At 51.4% G+C, this 6,213-nt stretch overlaps 1 protein-coding gene across 1 annotated transcript in view; it reads left to right on the top strand.

Moving 5' to 3' along the window:
* Nucleotides 1–485: 485 nt before the first annotated feature.
* LOC116953877 (leucine-rich repeat and fibronectin type-III domain-containing protein 4-like) overlaps nucleotides 486–6,213 on the top strand; it is a 169,664-nt gene continuing 163,936 nt past the window's right edge. Inside the window, exon 1 of the mRNA XM_076051968.1 lies at nucleotides 486–779. The gene's annotated coding sequence lies outside the window, so the exon portion shown is untranslated. The remainder of the gene's footprint in view (nucleotides 780–6,213) is intronic.

The raw sequence follows: 6,213 nt of genomic DNA, 5'->3' as shown, positions 1-6,213 counted from the left end.
AGAGCATCGTTTCGCCGATAAGACTGCGGCGTCACCTTCCAACAAAACGACGTAATAATAGGCGACGTTTCGAGCACTGACCCTTCTCCAGAGCACGATTATAATATACATCAGTGGCTCATATTCGGTACATTTGTATATATATATGGCCTGCCTATACGTGTCACGCGTGGTGCGTGGCTAATATACTTTATGCGTTTGCAAAAGGTATCTAACTTGGTTTTGTTTGAACGTCTTAACACAACCCGTGTGTTTTATTGCCGGAAAGGGTGAAACAAAACACCCGTTTGTGATGCTTTTCATCGATGCGTCGCTTCTTTATTTAATCGTTATTTATTTAAGTGCAATCATGAAACGACGTAAATCGAAAAAAAAGAGAGAGAGAAAGAGGCAGGAGGCGAGAGGCGAGAAGAGAGAGGGAGGGAGGGATGGAGGGGTAAGATGGGGAGAGGGAGGGGTAAGATGGGGAGAGGGAGGGAGTGAGAGAGAGAGAGCGCGAGTGAGATGCGGGAGGGAGAGAAAGAGGGAGCTGGTGGGCCGAGATAGAGCGAGAGAGGGGGAAGAGAAAGGGGGTAGGAGGAGAGATCCTGCGAGCACAGGCGGCACATGTTGTGAGTGAGGGGTACCATGCTGCTGCTACTGCTGCTACTGCGGGTGCTACGGGCGCTGCTGTGGCCGTGATTAGGGACGAAGAGAGGGAAGCGGGGATGCCGGGCCCGACAGCTCTGTGACTGCACCTGTACTCCGACAGCTCCTTCAACCCGTGTGCTTCCACACAGGTGTGATTGTGTGTGTGAGTGTGTGTCCAGTGGCGTGCCGGTCTTCATAGGCGCTCGCTAACAGCACTAGCCCCAACAGTCTGCTATGCCTGTACGGGGGATCTTTGTCTTTGTGTCAGGTGCGAATGTCTGAACCGGCACTGGGCCTCCCCTAGGTCGACTCGGACTCAAATGAGTAGCTTGTGCGGCGTGTAAACATCGCCGCTGGGGAGACAAAGGTGGCCGGGCGTGGTGTTGGTCACCCACCCCCTCGTGCATCGTGCGGGACTTCATCGGTACGACTCGCTAACAGCACTTGCCCCAACAGTCTAAGGCTATACGGGGGATGTTTGTCTTTGTATATGGAGGAGCGGAAGTGCAGTGGTTAGCGCGCTGCGAGCCCAGAAACCTGACTTGGATTCCCACTGTCATTAGCAGTGGCGACTATCGCAACCGGTCCTGGCCCACCCCTAGATCGAGTCAGCCTTTAAATAAGTGCCCGGTGTGGTGTGTAAACACTCGCACTGGGGAGACAAAGGCTGCCAGGCGTGGTTGCTATACACCACACACACACCCATTGGTGTGCCTTGCCGGTCTTCATAGGCGATCGCTAACTGCACTTGCCCCAAGCGTACGCTGAAGGATATACATGGGGGAGGATCTATGTCTTTGACGCTATATATTTAGGATGCTCGCTCACAGCACAGAATGTTGGACGCGCGCGCGCGCGCGCGCGCGTGTTGTATGTGGTTTAGTGCGTTAGCCGGGGCTTAGTGTACGTATGCGTTACGACGTTTGTGTTATGTGTTTAACTTCATGTCGGTGTTGGTGTGTCACTGTTGTACGGTGGTGTGTCTGGGTCCGCGAGCGTGTGCGGGTTAGCGGTGGGCGCAGTTGTCAGCTCGCTTCTGCGAACCCAGCCCACGTGGGCTCGGATTTCCCCGTGAAAGCTCGCGTCAGTGGCGAGCGATATCTGACCCGGCCCTGATTTCTCCCCGAGGTCTACTCGGCCTCAAATGAGTAAAGTAACTAGCTGCGGTGTTGAAACGTCGGCACTCGGGAGACAAAGGCGGGCCGGGCGTGGTGCGAACCACCGCATTTTCCATCGCCCACCGTGCCGGCCTCCATAGATTGCCCGCTAACAGTCTAGCCGTGCACGTGGATATTGCAGCGTATCATGTATACGATGTCAGGGCAGTACATATATATACAATGCAACATGTAATTTGGTTACGCTGTAGCGCGATCCACACAGTGTGTGACTCTTAAGTGGGGCTTTTCCTTGGCCGCATTGGCGACTTCTGTTCGCAGTGGTTGGCAATTCCACTTTGCCATGGCGGGGTAAAAAAAAGTACATGCCACAGGACAACTATAAAAGGGTAGATACGTCTGTTAGTCGGGTTAGCTGTGCGATATGCGTCTTAAGTGCGCAGCTGTGGGTTTCGATTTGTTTAGAACCACACATCCTGAATTCGCGGAGATCTCGGAAGCTAATCAGAGGGGTTGCGTTTGGTTTCGTTAATTGACGGGATACTGGCTTGTAATGCCACAGGCATTGGCAGGCCGTAGGCTGGAGATGGCAGCACAGCAACGGATTGTTGAATCCATCTGTGCGAAAGATGGCGTATTCTCTCTTGGTTCCTGCGGGTTTCCCTCCGCACGAAGCCAAACGTCTTAATTGATGGACAACCATCCCAATGTCAGTCGGGCACTCCTGTGAAAGAGATCCTGGAGATTGAGATCCTGACGACTCAGTGAGCCATTCCATGGTAAATACATGCCATTTGTTACTCGCTTCATCCATCAGTGGATAGATCATGGTGGCTGAAGATGATCAGCAGTTACATACAGCGGTGGTATATAACTGATCATCATCATCGTCATCATCCGTTATATACTCGTACAGGGAAAACCGATCATCATCAGTCATAGACTGCACTCCTACAGATGCAGTATAGAACTGCTGAAGACGATCAGCGATCGAGAGTGTGTGCTACTGCACCTGCCGTTGTGTTGCTGTGCACGAAATGATTGATGGTCCCCCGCCACTGTGCGATATATATGTGCCTCGGTTGGGAGGGAACGGGAGGGGGGGGGAGGAATAAAAGCAAAAACTGTACGTATACTGTACTGTATTGAGTCACAATGTCACGAAATATTCAAGGCGCGACATGCGGGCGGCCTCGCGCAAGACATTTGCAGGGCTGCGCTTTTACCTCCGAAAGGATAACAAAGGATGGCAGTCTCACGCACCCACACAGCATTCGCATTATGCACATTCGAGGCTTGCTTCCTGCAATCGGTCCGCGACGACTAAAATCGCCGAGAATGCGCCGTGCGCTTGACAGACCTCGGAAGGCAAAGCGGCCTTGGGAGGTCCCGGATTGGGGTGGCTTTTCGTGATTTTGTGTTTGGATAGGCGACCGTCCGCGCACAGCAGGTGTCACCACGAACATGCCGCCCGACACGTCTATTCCGCGAGTGATGAAGCCGCGGAAGTTGGACGCACGTTTACTATCGTACGCAGCGTTTGCATTTTTGCTCGGCGATGTGAAGAGCGGCAGCGTTGTGGCGTGACCACGTGTGCGATGCAAGCTGCACGGTGAGGAGCGGTGGCGCTGTGGTTTCATAGCGCGCCACGTGAACCCCCGGGGCATATGAGTTCGATTCCCGGCGAAGGTTGAACATCAGCGATATGTGTAACCGCTCCTGCCTCCACCACGTCAGCCTCAACCCCGCTGTGCCAACTCGTACTGACCAGCCAGACTGTGTGTGTGTGTGTCATAGATGAGTACATGGGTGTCAGCGATGTCTGTGTGTGCTAGTAATGTGTGTGTGTGTGTTTCAGCAATGCGTGTTTACCAGTGCATGTGTGTCGCAGTTGATTATGTATGGGTGTCAGTGAAGTGTCTGTTGCCTTTGATGAGTGTGTCTATGATGAGTGTGAGTGTGTGTGTGCCAGTGATGATTGTGTGTGTGCCAGTGTGTACCATGAATGTGTGCGTCAGTGATAAGCGTGCGCCGCTGATGAATGCATGCGCATTTCAGTGAAGTGCGTGCGTATGTTCGCAGTGTGTGTGTGTGTGTCGCCGATGATTACATGGGTGTCAATGGAGAGTCTGTATCCACCGGTGATGTGCACATTACGCGTTAGCATCGTGCGCGCGCGTGCGTAATTGCGATGGTGTGTGTGTGTGGGGAGTGGCAATGCTGCGGTTAGCGCGCTGCGCTTCGAACTCTCGGCAGACACGGCCACGCGGGTTCGATTCCCGCTCACGGTTAACACCATTGACTAAATCCTCAAATCAATAATATCTGGTGCGGTGTGTTTAAAAAAAACACTGCCACCAAGGAGACAAAGGCGGCCGGGCGTGGTGCTGGCTACCCAACTCCTCTTGTGCCGTGCCGGCCTTCATAGGTGCTCGCTAACAGCACTTGCCCCTACAGTCTGTTAAGGCTATACGGGGGATCTTTGTTTTTGTCGTCAGCGAGCACTAAACAGCACTTGCCCTAACAGTGTGTTGAATGCTATATGGGGGCTTACTCTTTGGTTCTTTCGGTAAAGTCACGTAGGTATAAAATAAATTAAATTTACCGAAAGAATTAAAGTGTATGGAACCCTGCAGTCACGGAAACTTCAAATCTAGATTATATGGGGGTTCTTTGCGTCAGCAATGATTACATGGGTGTCGGTGGTGTGTGTGTGTGTTTCAGTGATGTGTGTGTAAGTGTCGTCAATGATTATATGGATGTCCCCGATAATTGTATAGGGTGTCAGCGATGTGTCCGTGCCAGTTAGGAGCGCAATCTTAGGCTGGGATGTTGTGATCCGCTCATTTCACCTGCGCCTGATCGCTCCGTGTCCGCGTTTTTGCCTCTGTTTTTTTTTAATATCGCACCGCACTATCAGCACCATCACAGTGCCCCCATTAATACAGCTCCCTGAAGGTTGTGCGGTGCATCCTTCAGCACTAGCGGCCAATTAGGGCTCTCAGAGCCACGCTAAGGCAGCCTCATCCTCTGCTTACAACGGCGAATTTCTCTAATGCTGTTACGTGAGATTGAGACCAATTTTGTGCGCGCGCGTGATGTGTGTGTGTCAGCGATGTGTATGTGTGTTACCGTGATGTGTATGTGTGTATCAGTGATGTGTATGTGTGTTACCGTGATGTGTATGTGTGTGTCAGTGATGTGTATGTTTGTTACCGTGATGTGTGTGTCAGTGATGTGTGTGTCACTGTGATGTGTGTATCAGTGATGTGTATGTGTGTGTCAGCGATGTTGAGATGTGTGTCAGTAATGTGTGTGTCAGTGATGTTGAGGTGTGTGTCAGTGATGTTGAGGTGTGTGTCAGTAATGTGTGTGTCAGTGATGTGTGTGTCAGTGATGTGTGTGTGTGTTACCGTGATGTGTGTGTCAGTGATGTGTGTGTGTGTCACCATGATGTGTGTGTGTGTTAGTGATGTGTGTGTCAGTAATGTGTGTGTCAGCGATGTGTATGTGTGTGTCAGTGATGTGTGTGTCAGTGATGTGTGTGTGTGTCAGTGATGTGTGTGTGTGTCAGTGATGTGTATGTGTGTCAGTGATGTGTGTGTCAGCGATGCTGATGTGTGTCACAGTGATGTGTGTGTCAGTGGTGTGTGTATCAGTGATGTGTGTCAGTGATGTGTGTGTGTCACCTTGATGTGTGTATCAGTGATGTGTGTGTCAGTGATGTGTGTGTGTCACCGTGATGTGTGTGTCAGTGATGTGTGTGTCAGTGATGTGTGTGTGTGTGCCCCAGTGATGTGTGTGTCAGTGATGTGTGTGTCAGTGATGTGTGTGTCAGTGATGTGTGTGTCAGTGATGTGTGCCCCAGTGATGTGGGTGTCAGTGATGTGTGTGTCAGTGATGTGTGTGTCAGTGATGTGTGTGTCACTGTGATGTGTGTATCAGTGATGTGTGTGTCAGTAATGTGTGTGTCACTGTGATGTGTGTGTCAGTGATGTGTGTGTCAGCGATGTGTATGTGTGTTACCGTGATGTGTATGTGTGTGTCAGTGATGTGTGTGTCAGTGATGTGTGTGTCAGTGATGTGGGTGTCAGTGATGTGTGTGTCAGTGATGTGTGTGTCAGTGATGTGTGTGTCAGTGATATGTGTGTCCCCATGATGTGTGTGTCAGTGATGTGTGTGCCCCAGTGATGTGTGTGTCAGTGATGTGTGTGTCAGTGATGTGTGCCCCAGTGATGTGTGTGTCAGTGATGTGTGTGTCAGTGACGAGAGTGTCAGTGATGTTTGCGTGCAAGGTGATGTGTGCGTCTGTGTCAATCTGGTCTGTGTGTGTTTCTGCGTTCAACAGTGCCGTTAGTCTCAGCGCGTGTGTGCCAGTGATGAATGTGTCAGTGAAGTGTCTGTACCCACGTGATGAGTGTAATTTACATGCGAGAGTGGATTGGAGGCGGGGTGGCGGGGGGGG

Source organism: Petromyzon marinus, chromosome 53, assembly GCF_048934315.1.
Source record: "Petromyzon marinus isolate PM22_M1 ecotype Great Lakes invasive population chromosome 53, UKy_Petmar_22M1.pri1.0, whole genome shotgun sequence".
Classification (NCBI taxonomy): domain Eukaryota; kingdom Metazoa; phylum Chordata; class Hyperoartia; order Petromyzontiformes; family Petromyzontidae; genus Petromyzon; species Petromyzon marinus.
Note: the sequence above shows the minus strand (reverse complement) of the source record. Positions and strands in the feature narration are given on the sequence as shown.